The following is a 17613-nucleotide window of genomic DNA, read 5'->3' as shown; positions in this document are numbered from 1 at the left end:
ATGCGGGACTTCAATTCCTTTATCGTGTTATGGGATTTCAACGTTTCATATGCCACACATCTACGTTCAGCTAGATCAGAGATTTTTTGTCTAAACCGCGATCTCAAATTATCAACCGTTTGGGATAGCATTTCAGATTTTTCCTGACCTAGTATTTCTAGTTCAAATAACAACTCAACTTTAGTCAATGCATCGAGATTGATCTTATGAGATAGAAATGCATCAACTTTACTATTATTTACAAATTCGTCTTGCAACAAATCTAAAGTTACTTTCGCCATGGTCACTACAATAAAATGGAATCTAAACTAATAATGAAATCTAAAATAAAATACAGGGAAGCTTGATATTCTGATGACTCAATTACTCAAAAAGCCTTAAATAAATCTAATTTCCTGATACCTCTCAAACTAAGTGTCTCATTTTACCTAAACATATTAATCATTGAATTCCAACCTCATCACCGAAATAAGATCACAATATTCATCAGATTCATCGTGAATCACGTTCTCTGCTACCATTTTAAGCCGATCTCCTGGTGACAAATGATTTTGTCGGAGAAGGCTTAGTTGTTGAAATTGTGCTAGACCCTGAGATCTGCGGATTTTTATCTGATCAATAATGTGATCTTAATTCTAGTGGTTTGAGGGTCTTGGAATTAAAAACATAGATATTCGGTTGACTGACAGCCCTTATAATAATGAGAATAATATAGAGAATATTACAAAATACATCTTTACATGGATAATCTAATAATCAATCTGTCTTTAAGAGACCGAATACACATGTCTTTAAAAGATCAAATACAATATGTCTTTAAGAGACCAAATTTACGGGGCACATCTGATATTATAGTGGAGGTATCAAGTACTTATCTAAGATCTGACGTCCTCGAGTCCGGTGTCCAAAGGGTGATGGATGAGGATGAAGGGTTATGGCCTCCAGGCATCGGGCTAGTGGCGTCAGATCGAAGATCGTCTTTCAGCCCCGCACGGCAAGGTCAGATGTCCGATATCACCGTCCATCTCGGTCGGCGAATTCGTAAGCCCTCGTTCGACAGCAAGGCATATTTACAGCACGATCCTCGAATGAGTATTCAAGAATACACACACACACAAAAAAACCTGCAACACAAGTCACAACTACTTAGTAATGCTAGAATAAATAACATACTAAATATTGCATTCAATGAATGATTTCTCAAGAAATCATCTAAAGAATACAATACATTAAATATAAGATTAGAGGAATATTATAGGTTTTAATTGTAGAATTTGAAATCTATAATGAATGGGATTATGAAAAGAAATTACTAGTTAAAAGAATGATGAACAGTTACAGAGTTACAGTTTATGTACAACTTGTGAGTATTCCAAACTTTACTCACAATTACAAAATTCCAGAGATATAAATGACAGTATCAATAAAAAATAGGAATATACTCCATTTAGTATAGCTTTCTTGTACATTAGGATATCGTCATACATCTCAGATGTGAGATTACAAAATTGAGTGAAAAATTAATTGAATAATTGTTAAATCAGGGGTTGTTACCTGATACATCAAAATAAAGACAATACAACAATACTATAAAATATTCATTACTCACCCTTAAATGGGTTTTCAACTGTCACTAATCCATAGCCTACAATAATAATAAAGTGCAGCAGTCAACCACTCAAAAATAGGTATTGGGGCTGGAAATATTATGCATTAGAAAATACCAAATTACAAAGGACGTGGTGGGGACGACAATAATTTCCCTCAATAGAACGAGAAAGGAATATAACTAACAAAGACAGAATACAGGAAAATTCCCTCGATCAAAGTAGAAGACTCAGCAATAGAATGGATGTTCAACTGATTTTTTTATGATGATTTTGCGTTTACAACAATTCTAAGTACTTTAGGAAAACGTTTGAAAACAATAGAGGGAATATCAGAATTTAATTACATAATGTGCAGAATGACATCATGAAACTACTCCGATACCGTGAGAAAATCACAACATTAAGGCCAGTTTCACATCGCAGAGACCTCGCTCCTGGAAGATCATATTACTGAAGATCATATTTCATATTTTGAAGCTCTCCTGTCCTTTCACATGGGGATCTTACAAATATGCCGACAGATGTAACAACTACGCCGACGTTTGCTCAAAGTATGACTCATCACTTTTTCTCAAAGTCTAACTTCCTTAAAAATATGGATAGAAGATTTCTGATTTCGGATTTGGATTCAGCGACCCTGTAGAATATTAGAAATAGATAAGTCTCAAAGATTAATACTCAACGTGTGTAATCTCTATTAAAACATGTAGGATAAAGTGAATTCCAATCAACAAACTATTAAATATTATAACTGATTTATGTCATCTGTTTTGCATAACATCTGGTTTCTGGTATACTACATCTTCCCCCTTTCTTCTTAAGTTCAAACTGCATATTGCAGTAGATCTGCATGGCATCTTCTCATCGTTTCCTCAACATTCACTAGGTATGAGTATAGTCCATTTACTTTAACGATTTTTCCTTTTTTGTAGCCTTTGCCTGATCTGTCTAGTACCCATACGCCATCGCCCTCTCCAAACACCTTTGTGTTGACTCTCGGCTTGCTGTTCCCTTGTCTAACTAACTCTTCGTCTACTCTGTCGTTAACATCTGGTAGTAATAGATCTATTTTGCAGCGTAACTCGCGAGCGAACATCATAAAAGCAGGTGTTTTTCCCGTTGCTCTCTTTGGGGATGTTCTATGAGTGAATAAAAATTTATTTAGTTTTTCTTGTAAGGTGCCAGTACTTCCTTTTGAAATTCCCATACGTTCTTTGAACGTTCGTACACAACGCTCCGCCAATCCATTGCTTTTTGGGTGATATGGGGTGATACATGCATGTTTTATGTTCAGTTCTTTGCAGAAATTTTGGAATTCATACGAAGTCAGTTGAGGACCATTGTCACTTACAATTATTCTTGGGTAGCCAAATTTAGAAAATAGATCTTGTAATATATTGATCGTGGATTTTGTTGTGGTTGTTGACATGGGTATTACTTCGAGCCATTTCGATCTAGCATCTACAACGACTAACCACATTTTCCCTAAAAATGGTCCTGCGAAATCTATGTGGATTCTAGACCACACTTCTGTTGGAAGAGTCCATGAGAAAAGTGGCAACTCAACATCTCTGTTTCTGTTTTCTTGACATGCGGTGCAGTGTTTTACATGTTCCTCTAAATCTTTGTCCAGTCCAGGCCACCATACTTGGAATCGTGTTTTTCCTTTCATTGCTACAATTCCTGGATGACCTTCATGAAGAATTTGTAGTACTTCTGTTCTTAATCTTGTGGGTATGACTAAACGACCCGACCAGAGGAGTATGCCATTTCCAAATGATAGTTCTTCTCATTTATTGTAATATGGTAGTAGTTCTTTGTTTACATTTGTATCTGTTGTTCAACCACTTCGGAGATAGTTTGTAACTTTTGCAAGTGTTGTGTCATGTTTTGTTGTTTCTTGTAAGCTCTTTGTTGATAATGGTATATCTTGAAATCGAAGGTGGAAAAGATGTGCTCTATTGTTTTCCCCTAACTTTTCGTTTTTTGACTTCAATACATTTTCCATAGGAAACCTTGATAGCATATCCGTCGTTGCATTATCTGCACCTCTGTGATAATTTATTGAGTAGTCGTATGAGCTCAAAATTAAAGCCCATCAAGCAATACGGTTGGAAACAACTTTTGGAATAGAGTCATTTTCACCGAAAACTTTCACTAAAGCTTTATGATCAGTACGAATCTCAAAGTGTCTGCCATAGAGGAACTGTTCAAAACGTGTTACTCCGAAAATTAAACCTAATGCTTCTTTTCAATCACACTGTACCGTTTTTCAGCTTTGTCAAGTCGTCTTGATGTGAACAAAATTGGCCTTTCAGTACCATCAGTATATCTGTGAAAAAGAGCTGCACCTAATCCGACTTCACTTGCGTCTGTGGCAAGAATTAGAGGAAGTGATTCATCATAATGAGCTAAAGTATCTGATGTTGTTAATAAATGTCTCAATTTTGTAGCGATTTGTTCATGTTTTTTATCCCAGTGCCAATTTGCTCCTTTTTGAAGTAATTTGTGTAACGGAATGCACAGTGATTGTAAATGTGGAACAAATTTACTGTGGTAGTTGATTGATCCCAAGAAGGATCTTAGTTCTTTGACATTTTTCGGTGAAGGCATATCTTCTATGGCTTTGATGTGTTCAGTTGTGGGGTGTATACCTGTTTGATCTATTCTGTGTCCCAAATTGTTTACTGATTCCTCAAACCATTTACATTTTGTGGTTTGTACTCAAAGTCCATTGTTTTCAAAACGTTTTAACACTTCCCTGACTCTGTTAATGTGTTCTTCTCTTGTGGGAGCTGTTATTATTATATCGTCTAAAAGACATGCAACGCCTTCCAAGCCAGCCAAGATTTGATCCATTTTACACTGAAAAGCTGCTGTTGCTATTTTTATCCCATGATAATTTCCTATTTTCAATACATTTTCCAAAGGAAACCTTGATAGCATATCCGTCGTTTCATTATCTGCACCTCTGTGATAATTTATTGAGTAGTCGTATGAGCTCAAAATTAAAGCCCATCTAGCAATACGGTTGGAAACACCTTTTGGAATAGAGTCATTTTCACCGAAAACTTCCACTAAAGCTTTATGATCAGTACAAATCTCAAAGTGTCTGCCATAGAGGAAACTATAGTATACCAGAAACCAGATGTTATGCAAAAAAGATGACATAAATCAGTTATAATATTTAATAGTTTGTTGATTGGAATTCACTCTATCCTACATGTTTTAATAGAGATTACACACGTTGCGTATTAATCTTTGAGACTTATTTATCTCTAATATTCTACATGGCGCAGTCGGTAAATAAAAATCACAGCAAATGTCAACCATTCGATGGAACAACCAAAGATTGGATATATTGGCACGAAAGGTTCAAGATTTTCCTACGAAATGGAAACATCAAAAACGAAGAAAAAAAACGAGACTTACTACTTGAGAATCTGGGACCGCAACCATTCAAGATAGTTTTCGATTCTATGCATCTGACCCCCATAAACAACATTGGATTTAATGATGCAATAGAAGTCTTAAACAAATTCTACACGAAACCACAAGCACCTCTATCCCAGAGAGTTTGTTTTTCTCGACGATTCCGGAATGAAGGTGAGACCATAACTCAATTTGAACTAGATTTAAGGTTTCTCACAGGAAATTGTAATTTTGGTGATAACCTGGATGAACGTTTAAGAGATCAGTTCATATTAGGCATCAACAACGATAGTTGGCAACTTGAGTTATTGAGAATGCATGCATCAACACAAACAACTTTTACAAAAATAGTAGAATCAGCAAAATTGCTAGAAACCGTTAACCTTAAACAGCAAGAAATTAAAAACAGTTCAACAAATTTGAATAGAGTAAAAATTTCTGATAAACATCAGGCAATGGAATCTAACCCTCAAAAGTACAACGAAAAATATGAAAAGAAATCGACTCTAAAATTGAACAAAAATACACATTGTCTCTGTTGTGGAAACCGGCGACATTCTGATGGTGTCATGTGCACTGCAAATAACAAATTTTGTAAAGCTTGCGGAGGTACCGAGGTAAGAACCATTTTGCTAGAGCATGTCTAAAAGTAGGGAACGCTACAATTGTAAAAGACAAACAGATAAATCAGGTCCGCGAAAATTTATCAATAGAAGATGACAACCTGTCACTTTCCGATATTGAACATATAGGAACTCTGGAAAAAGGCTGTAAAGTAATGGTGAACGTTAAACTCAACAACAACACAGTGAAAATGCTGTATGATCCAGGTGCCGCTTACAGCGTTATTAACGAGAAATTATGGAAACAAATTGGAAGTCCCATTTTAAAACCAACAAGAAACCTCACGGCATACACAGGGATTGACATTGAAACACTTGGAGAAACACATATAAATGTCAATGCTTTTGGTGACTCCAGGAAATTACCAGTAATTGTTATAAAGAAAGATGACATACCTTTGTTTGGACTTAATTGGGTCCTCAAATTCAATCTACCCTTACCTCCCGGTGCTGAAATATGCTCAGTAAAAAAACGATAAGCTCTCCACAAAAAAAGAACTCAGTTTTGGTAAATAAAATAATCACAGATTTTTCTGATGTTTTCAATCCAAATCTGGGAACAATAAAGAACTGCAAGGTACTTTTCCACATGTCAAAAAATGCCATACCAATAGTTGCAAAACCACGTCCAGTTCCGTTTTCCTTAAGAAAAGCAGTAGAAATGGAACTACAACGTTTAGTAGACAGTAATGTACTATCACCTGTAAACACAAGTGAAGAACCTATCACATGGTCCTCACCAATAGTTATTGTGGTGAAACCTACAGGAGCAGCCCGGATATGTGCTGATTTTAAAACCACCATAAACAAGTTTATAAGTCCAGACAACTATCCCCTACCTAGGTTTGAAGAAATCACTTCAAAACTTACAGGAGGGAAAGAATTCACAATTATTGATTTGAAGGATGCATATCTACAAATGGAAGTTGATACTTCTGTACAAAAGTATCTCACTATTTCTACTCATAAAGGATTTTTCAGATATTCACGCCTTCCTTTTGGGATAATAAATAGCAACAGCAGCTTTTCAGTGTAAAATGGATCAAATCTTGGCTGGCTTGGAAGGCGTTGCATGTCTTTTAGACGATGTAATAATAACAGCTCCCACAAGAGAAGAACACATTAACAGAGTCAGGGAAGTGTTAAAACGTTTTGAAAACAATGGACTTTGAGTACAAACCACAAAATGTAAATGGTTTGAGGAATCAGTAAACAATTTGGGACACAGAATAGATCAAACAGGTATACACCCCACAACTGAACACATCAAAGCCATAGAAGATATGCCTTCACCGAAAAATGTCAAAGAACTAAGATCCTTCTTGGGATCAATCAACTACTACAGTAAATTTGTTCCACATTTACAATCACTGTGCATTCCGTTACACAAATTACTTCAAAAAGGAGCAAATTGGCACTGGGATAAAAAACATGAACAAATCGCTACAAAATTGAGACATTTATTAACAACATCAGATACTTTAGCTCATTATGATGAATCACTTCCTCTAATTCTTGCCACAGACGCAAGTGAAGTCGGATTAGGTGCAGCTCTTTTTCACAGATATACTGATGGTACTGAAAGGCCAATTTTGTTCGCATCAAGACGACTTGACAAAGCTGAAAAACGGTACAGTGTGATTGAAAAAGAAGCATTAGGTTTAATTTTCGGAGTAACACGTTTTGAACAGTTCCTCTATGGCAGACACTTTGAGATTCGTACTGATCATAAAGCTTTAGTGAAAGTTTTCGGTGAAAATGACTCTATTCCAAAAGTTGTTTCCAACCGTATTGCTAGATGGGCTTTAATTTTGAGCTCATACGACTACTCAATAAATTATCACAGAGGTGCAGATAATGCAACGACGGATATGCTATCAAGGTTTCCTTTGGAAAATGTATTGAAGTCAAAAAACGAAAAGTTTTGAAAACAATAGAGCACATCTTTTCCACCTTCGATTTCAAGATATACCATTATCAACAAAGAGCTTACAAGAAACAACAAAACATGACACAACACTTGCAAAAGTTACAAACTATCTCCGAAGTGGTTGGACAACAGATACAAATGTGAACAAAGAACTACTACCATATTACAATAAACGAGAAGAACTATCATTTGAAAATGGCATACTCCTCTGGTCGGGTCGTTTAGTCATACCCACAAGATTAAGAACAAAAGTACTACAAATTCTTCATGAAGGTCATCCAGGAATTGTAGCAATGAAAGGAAAAACACGATTCCAAGTATGGTGGCCTGGACTGGACAAAGATTTAGAGGAACATGTAAAACACTGCACCGCATGTCAAGAAAACAGAAACAGAGATGTTGAGAGGCCACTTTTCTTATGGACTCTTCCAACAGAAGTGTGGTCTAGAATCCACATAGATTTCGCAGGACCATTTTTAGGGAAAATGTGGTTAGTCATTGTACATGCTAGATCGAAATGGCTCGAAGTAATACCCATGTCAACAACCACAACAAAATCCACGATCAATATATTACAAGATCTATTTTCTAAATTTGGCTACCCAAGAATAATTGTAAGTGACAATGGTCCTCAACTGAATTCGTATGAATTCCAAAATTTCTGCAAAGAACTGAACATAAAACATGCACGTATCACCCCATATCACCCAAAAAGCAATGGATTGGCGAAGCGTTGTGTACGAACGTTCAAAGAACGTATGGGAATTTCAAAAGGAAGTACTGGCACCTTACAAGAAAAACTAAATAAATTTTTATTCGCTCATGGAACATCCCCAAAGAGAGCAACGGGAAAAACACCTGCTTTTATGATGTTCGGTCGCGAGTTACGCTGCAAAATAGATCTATTACTACCAGATGTTAACGACAGAGTAGACGAAGAGTTAGTTAGACAAGGGAACAGCAAGCCGAGAGTCAACACAAAGGTGTTCGGAGAGGGCGATGGCGTATGGGTACTAGACAGATCAGGCAAAGGCTACAAAAAAGGAAAAATCGTTAAAGTAAATGGACCATACTCATACCTAGTGAACGTTGAGGAAACGATGAGAAGATGCCACGCAGATCAACTATGATATGCAGATTGAACTTAAGAAGAAAGGGGGAAGATGTAGTATACCAGAAACCAGATGTTATGCAAAACAGATGACATAAATCAGTTATAATATTTAATAGTTTGTTGATTGGAATTCACTCTATCCTACATGTTTTAATAGAGATTACACACGTTGAGTATTAATCTTTGAGACTTATTTATTTCTAATATTCATGTCTAATATTCATATTTTACTTTTCACAAGCACCTCTATTGCCAATCCATTGCTTTTTGGGTGATATGGGGTGATACGTGCATGTTTTATGTTCAGTTCTTTGCAGAAATTTTGGAATTCATACGAAGTCAGTTGAGGACCATTGTCACTTACAATTATTCTTGGGTAGCCAAATTTAGAAAATAGATCTTGTAATATATTGATCGTGGATTTTGTTGTGGCTGTTGACATGGGTATTACTTCGAGCCATTTCGATCTAGCATCTACAATGACTAACCACATTTTCCCTAAAAATGGTCCTGCGAAATCTATGTGGATTCTAGACCACACTTCTGTTGGAAGAGTCCATGAGTAAAATGGCATCTCAACATCTCTGTTTCTGTTTTCTTGACATGCGGTGCAGTGTTTCACATGTTCCTCTAAATCTTTGTCCAGTCCAGGCCACCATACTTGGAATCGTGTTTTTCCTTTCATTACTACAATTCCTGGATGACCTTCATGAAGAATTTGTAGAACTTTTGTTCTTAGTCTTGTGGGTATGACTCAATGACCCAACCAGCGGAGTATGCCATTTTCAAATGATAGTTCTTCTCATATATTGTAATATGGTAGTAGTTCTTTGTTTACATTTGTATCTGTTGTCCAACCACTTCGGAGATAGTTTGTAACTTTTGCAAGTGTTGTGTCATGTTTTGTTGTTTCTTGTGAGCTCTTTGTTGATAATGGTATATCTTGAAATCGAAGGTGGAAAAGATGTGCTCTATTGTTTTCAAAACTTTTCGTTTTTTGACTTCAATACATTTTCCAAAGGAAACCTTGATAGCATATCCACCGTTGCATTATCTGCACCTCTGTGATAATTTATTGAGTAGTCCTATGAGCTCAAAATTAAAGCCCATCTAGCAATACGGTTGGAAACAACTTTTGGAATAGAGTCATTTTCACCGAAAACTTTCACTAAAGCTTTATGATCAGTACGAATCTCAAAGTGTCTGCCATAGAGGAACTGTTCAAAACGTGTTACTCCGAAAATTAAACCTAATGCTTCTTTTTCAATCACACTGTACCGTTTTTCAGCTTTGTCAAGTCGTCTTGATGCGAACAAAATTGGCCTTTCAGTACCATCAGTATATCTGTGAAAAAGAGCTGCACCTAATCCGACTTCACTTGCGTCTGTGGCAAGAATTGGAGGAAGTGATTCATCATAATGAGCTAAAGTATCTGATGTTGTTAATAAATGTCTCAATTTTGTAGCGATTTGTTCATGTTTTTTATCCCAGTGCCAATTTGCTCCTTTTTGAAGTAATTTGTGTAACGGAACGCACAGTGATTGTAAATGTGGAACAAATTTACTGTAGTAGTTGATTGATCCCAAGAAGGATCTTAGTTCTTTGACATTTTTTGGTGATGGCATATCTTCTACGGCTTTGATGTGTTCAGTTGTGGGGTGTATACCTGTTTGATCTATTCTGTGTCCCAAATTGTTCACTGATTCCTCAAACCATTTACATTTTGTGGTTTGTACTCGAAGTCCATTGTTTTCAAATCGTTTTAACACTTCCCTGACTCTGTTAATGTGTTCTTCTCTTGTGGGAGCTGTTATTATTACATCGTCTAAAAGACATGCAACGCCTCCCAAGCCAGCCAAGATTTGATCCATTTTACACTGAAAAACTGCTGTTGCTATTTATTATCCCAAAAGGAAGGCGTGAATATCTGAAAAATCCTTTATGAGTAGAAATAGTGAGATACTTTTGTACAGAAGTATCAACTTCCATTTGTAGATATGCATCCTTCAAATCAATAATTGTGAATTCTTTCCCTCCTGTAAGTTTTGAAGTGATTTCTTCAAACCTAGGTAGGGGATAGTTGTCTGGACTTATAAACTTGTTTATGGTGGTTTTAAAATCAGCACATATCCGGGCTGCTCCTGTAGGTTTCACCACAATAACTATTGGTGAGGACCATGTGATAGGTTCTTCACTTGTGTTTACAGGTGATAGTACATTACTGTCTACTAAACGTTGTAGTTCCATTTCTACTGCTTTTCTTAAGGAAAACGGAACTGGACGTGGTTTTGCAACTATTGGTATGGCATTTTTTGACATGTGGAAAAGTACCTTGCAGTTCTTTATTGTTCCCAGATTTGGATTGAAAACATCAGAAAAATCTGTGATTATTTTATTTACCAAAACTGAGTTCTTTTTTGTGGAGAGCTTATCGTTTTTTTACTGAGCATATTTCAGCACCGGGAGGTAAGGGTAGATTGAATTTGAGGACCCAATTAAGTCCAAACAAAGGTATGTCATCTTTCTTTATAACAATTACTGGTAATTTCCTGGAGTCACCAAAAGCATTGACATTTATATGTGTTTCTCCAAGTGTTTCAATGTCAATCCCTGTGTATGCCGTGAGGTTTCTTGTTGGTTTTAAAATGGGACTTCCAATTTGTTTCCATAATTTCTCGTTAATAACGCTGTAAGCGGCACCTGGATCATACAGCATTTTCACTGTGTTGTTGTTGAGTTTAACGTTCACCATTACTTTACAGCCTTTTTCCAGAGTTCCTATATGTTCAATATCGGAAAGTGACAGGTTGTCATCTTCTATTGATAAATTTTCGCGGACCTGATTTATCTGTTTGTCTTTTACAATTGTAGCGTTCCCTACTTTTAGACATGCTCTAGCAAAATGGTTCTTACCTCGGTACCTCCGCAAGCTTTACAAAATTTGTTATTTGCAGTGCACATGACACCATCAGAATGTCGCCGGTTTCCACAACAGAGACAATGTGTATTTTTGTTCAATTTTAGAGTCGATTTCTTTTCATATTTTTCGTTGTACTTTTGAGGGTTAGATTCCATTGCCTGATGTTTATCAGAAATTTTTACTCTATTCAAATTTGTTGAACTGTTTTTAATTTCTTGCTGTTTAAGGTTAACGGTTTCTAGCAATTTTGCTGATTCTACTATTTTTGTAAAAGTTGTTTGTGTTGATGCATGCATTCTCAATAACTCAAGTTGCCAACTATCGTTGTTGATGCCTAATATGAACTGATCTCTTAAACGTTCATCCAGGTTATCACCAAAATTACAATTTCCTGTGAGAAACCTTAAATCTAGTTCAAATTGAGTTATGGTCTCACCTTCATTCCGGAATCGTCGAGAAAAACAAACTCTCTGGGATAGAGGTGCTTGTGGTTTCGTGTAGTATTTGTTTTAGACTTCTATTGCATCATTAAATCCAATGTTGTTTATGGGGGTCGGATGCATAGAATCGAAAACTATCTTGAATGGTTGCGGTCCCAGATTCTCAAGTAGTAAGTCTCGTTTTTTTCTTCGTTTTTGATGTTTCTATTTCGTAGGAAAATCTTGAACCTTTCGTGCCAATATATCCAATTTTCGGTTGTTCCGTCGAATGGTTGACATTTGCTGTGATTTTTATTTACCGACTGCGCCATGTAGAATATTAGAAATAAATAAGTCTCAAAGATTAATACTCAACGTGTGTAATCTCTATTAAAACATGTAGGATAGAGTGAATTCCAATCAACAAACTATTAAATATTATAACTGATTTATGTCATCTGTTTTGCATAACATCTGGTTTCTGGTATACTACAGACCCCAAATTCTTTAAAGCGTATGTCCCATTTTCAAAAATACCCGAAAACAAGGGAGTTATAGCTGTTTTTAATATAGCTTTCCATTATCATATGATTATATAGTAAACATACTAAGATAATAATATTCCTGCCTCACAAAGGGACAGGCAAAGGTTTCAAGAAGTTTTTGAACACCTGAGAAGTTTAAACATAAACATTTTCAATTTTTAAAAGTTCTAGTTTTCCAAAAAAATATTGAACTATGAAAAGATGAATCCAAATATGAAATCATAAATCATCTCCACTCATCACCCAATAAAATAGGAGGAAAAGGAATGTTGAAAAGTAAAATTCAATAAATTTCAGTTGTCATTCAACAATCTAATTTATCAGGTTCAAATCGTTGAATATCACTTTAAATTACCTGCAATTATTGACTATTTCTTTTTAACTTCCATCCAACTTTTGGCGACTTCATTCCGGTCCTTGTAGATGTCAAGACTTTTATCCCAAAGAGCAGGTCGGTTGCAAACTGCAGTAGTCAACAGCTCCACATCAAACTCAGACATCACGTAAAGACAGGTGTCAAAGTCAAGTCAAGTAAACAACTGACAAGTCAACAAGTGTCAACTGGAGAAGTGAGTGAGCAAGCACAGTGCTGCCATAATGCGAAAAGCATAACCATTGTACCAACTATTCTAAATTATCATACTGTATTTCATGAAGCCATGCTTTGTTAAAACCAGTTACTCAGAAAGCGTTTTTTTGTTGTTCGATGTTCTGTCGTCCTTATGAATTCTGTTGAAGCAAACATAATGTTATTTAAGAAGTTGTGCTGAACCTGTATAAAGAATTCATAGAATTCATAGGAACGGTAGAAAATCAATTTTACGAAAATCGATGTACATGTAACTGGATTTAGAAGATCAATACGATAATGTGCTCTATCACAATTTAATCACAGAAATGTTTTAGTGAAAACGTTGGGCGCAAACCTTCTGCCATGAGGAGACAAATAAATTTATGAAAAGCTTGATAGCTTGAATAGTGATCTGATATTTGTTACACGTTTTTAGTATAAGACATAATATGTCTTAGACTAATTTTTAATGTTTCTTCAATCGGCAGGAAAACTTTGGTTTTTCAAAGTTATCTTACTCCCTTATTTTGGGGTATTTTCAGAAATCAAGATAAATATCCTACCAAATTCCCTACACGAATACAGTGTAAGTTGTATTATAATAGCTACAGTACTTACGTACTGTATAGTACAGTACCTGTTCGTTTTTACCGTATGATTATATGATAATAGAAAGCTTTATTAAAAACAGCCATAACTTCCTTGTTTTCGGATATTTTCGAAAACGGGCCTCACGCTTTTAAGAATTTGGGGTCGCTGAATCCAAATCCGAAATCAGAAATCTTCTATCTATATTTTTAAGGAAGTTAGACTTTGAGAAAAAGTGATGAGTCATACTTTTTGAGCAAACGTCGGCGTAGTTGTTAGATCTTGCCTCTGCTTGCCTCAGGGGAAAAGACGTGCCAAAAAGAGGTTCCTGGATAGGAGTCAACATGTGAAAGACACGATTTGACTCAATGTACTTCGACAAAAAAACGTGAACACTGTTCAGTTTTCAAGTTGCACGTCTCCTATCGTGTGAAAGTAGCCTAATCCAGCACTCTAATTAAATTTTATCTTGGAAAAGTTGTAATTTCGAAAAAATAAATAAATTTTGGCACACTTGTTACTAGAATTGATAGGTTATATCTCATAGAAATATGATGTGTACTGTGTTTCTTTTATTATTTATTACTATCCATACATCTATTATATTTTTCTAATTTTTTGAAAAGGTATCACTATTACAGACGTACAGACGTATGTGCCACGAACACGCGTATTTCACTTTTTATCAGCAGATGAAATGAGCTATTAAGCTGATATCTCAGCTGAGATATAATCGGCTTATTAAATCTGTACCTTACTGTTTTATTAAATATTGAATTTTTTGTTTATTTCAATATTATATATTATATTTTTCTAATTTTTTGAAAAGGTATCACTATTACAGACGTACAGACGTATGTGCCACGAACACGCGTATTTCACTTTTTATCAGCAGATGAAATGAGCTATTAAGCTGATATCTCAGCTGAGATATAATCGGCTTATTAAATCTGTACCTTACTGTTTTATTGAATATTGAATTTTTTGTTTATTTCGCCATAATACAAGATATGTAGGACAAATATGTAAATAATAAATCCTAATGTTTTGTCACAGCCAGCAAAGTCAGACTTGTGTGGAATATTTAATAAAAGAATCATGACAAGCTGGTGTTTCTGTACAAATTACTAAACATACAAATTTTCTAAATCATTCTTCTTCCCAACTCCTTTTCCTACTAAATCTCCAACTATATCAAGTTAAAAATTAAATAATCTTCCATATAGCAAGCACTCTGGATCGGAATCCTATTCGCAGTCAAAGTGCTGTACTTTTTGTGAGTAGTATCTTGTTCATTTATTCTTACTTATCGTTTCATATTTTATCAATATTTTGTATGAATTTCGAGTGAATGGATTTGATTTGATTTGAAATACCGAATAAGCATTGCATCAGCTGATGCGAAGTGTAATGCGCATGTTTTTGGCGTAAAAGTCTTTACACTCCTTTATACCTTATACCTGCGGCGACGTAAGGCGCATGCACACAGAAGAAGACAGATGGAGAAAAAATCAAACCTCTGCATGCAGACATGAGCAGACTGCAGAGAGACTAGAGACCACAAGACCACAGGCGTTGTGAACTTGCAACATAGGGCCGAGTCCCTCCTTCCCTGACCACCCCGGTGAACCACCTGTGCTTACTTGACACAATATTGATGCTAGCAGCAGAGCAGACACAAGTGTTCAAAAGGAACCTTCTAGAGACTCAACTGATAAAAACATCTAGCAAGCCGTGCATTGCAAAAGACATTGCAAAGAGAATAGCCTACTGAAATGGGGGAAAACATAAGATTTATTTCGAGAAAAATATTCTAGGACCACAGAAGGAAATAATGCTGATAGATACATTATAATCGTAAGCGAAGATAAGCTTCGAACAGACCTTCCAATTTCACGTAGTGTAAAAAGACATAATTCCAGTGACTGCTCCAGGGGGGGAGGGTTGAATTTTTTGAATTGAAATAAATTTTTTAACTTGATTCCTAGGCTACTAGGAACTGATTTTCCCATTCGTTTCAAATTTGGCATACAGGATAATTTACACATATTAAACATACTGTTGAAATTTCATCAAAATAAGATGATGTTTAGGGGTGGTTTGGGGTTAAAAACCCTATTGACCATCATAAAAAGTGATTGAGCGGGTATTTCTGATTGTCCGATTCGTTTAAAATTTGGCATAAAGAATAATTCACACATATTTAACATACTGTTGAAATTTAATCGAAATATTATGATATTTGGGGGGTGGTTAGGGGTTAAAACCCCTATTGACCAGCATAAAAAGTGATTGACCGGGTATTTCTAATTGTCCGATTCGTTTCAAATTTGGAATACAGGATAATTTACACATATTGAACATACTGTTGAAATTTCATCAAGATATAGTCATGTTTAGGGGTGTTTAGGGGTTAAAAACCCTATTGACCACCATAAAAAGTGATTGACCTGGTATTTCCAATTGTCTGATTCGTTTTAAATTTGGCATACAGGATAATTCACACATATTAAACATACTGTTGAAATTTCATCGAAATATAATGATATTTAGGGATGATTAGGGGTTAAAACCCCTATTGACCTGCATAAAAAGTGATTGACCGGGTATTTCCAATTGTCCGATTCGTTTCACATTTGGCATACAGGATAATTCACACATATTAAACATACTGTTGAAATTTCATCAAAATAAAATGATGTTTAGGAGTGGTTTGGGGTTAAAAACCCTACTGACCAGCATAAAAAGTGATTGACCGGGTATTTCTGAAATGCCAATTAAGTTACATTTGAATTTATTTAGTGACTTCTTCGCACATCAAAATTGGTTTTGTGATGGTGAACATTGATAAACTTCTTCACAAATTTGATATATAAGTCTTTTTAAAAGTGCTCTTACGGAATTTTGACTGGGAAAAAGCTTAAAGTAGTTCATAGACTTCCGTTAAATAGCGCTGGCAGTGAAAACGATACAAACCACTTGATACTGTATCAAGATACTCAATCGTGAATATGGGAAACAAAAGTTGATTTGATCAGTACTAAATGCGACGAAGAAGAAGAAGAAAAAAAGAAGAAGAAGAAGAAGAAGAAGAAGAAGAAGAAGAAGAAGAAGAAGGAAAAAAGAAGATGAAGAATCTTCTTGGAGTAGAAGATGTAGATTCAAAATTTGTCAGTTGAGAATTGTGTAGGCAGCGCGGGGCCGCGGAATTGGAAATATCTGGAACTCAAAATATCAATGTTAAATGTCCTATGCTTGAAAACTGTTGCTGGGTGGAACTCCGAATATTTGTCAGACAGTGGAATTGGAAATATCCGGAACTCGAAATATGTTGCTAGGCGGAATTGGGAGTATCTGGAACTCAAATTATTTGTTCGTCAGATAGCGGAATTGGGGATATCTGGAACTCAAAATATCGGTGCCAAAGTGGGAGTACTGGTAATGTGTTTGTGATTGAGAAATGGTTCAAGTCTGACTTATTTTCTGGAATGATATGGACTAATTACTCACTTAGGGTAATTCATAGCTCATTATATATTGAAATTATATTGGTTTATGAAATAATAGTCATGTACATATTATGCAAGTTTTCAAAACTCTGTTATCTGTTTCAAACAAGACTGACGACTGTTGATGTGTTGATGAATTTATTTTAGGTTAACTATAGAACCCTTCATTTGTTTCATTCCACATCTACACAGTCTCGCTAATAACGATCGATATTGTGAGTTATATATATTTCTAATTCCACATACTTCCAATTCCACCAGCTGACAAGATATTTTGAGTTCCGCCGGCCTGCACGATATTCGGAGTTCCGCCTGTCAACATATTCGTATCCGGAGCTCCATATATTTCCAA

The sequence above is a fragment of the Nilaparvata lugens genome, chromosome X (assembly GCF_014356525.2).
Source record: "Nilaparvata lugens isolate BPH chromosome X, ASM1435652v1, whole genome shotgun sequence".
NCBI lineage: Eukaryota > Metazoa > Arthropoda > Insecta > Hemiptera > Delphacidae > Nilaparvata > Nilaparvata lugens.
This window is presented reverse-complemented; position numbering follows the sequence as displayed.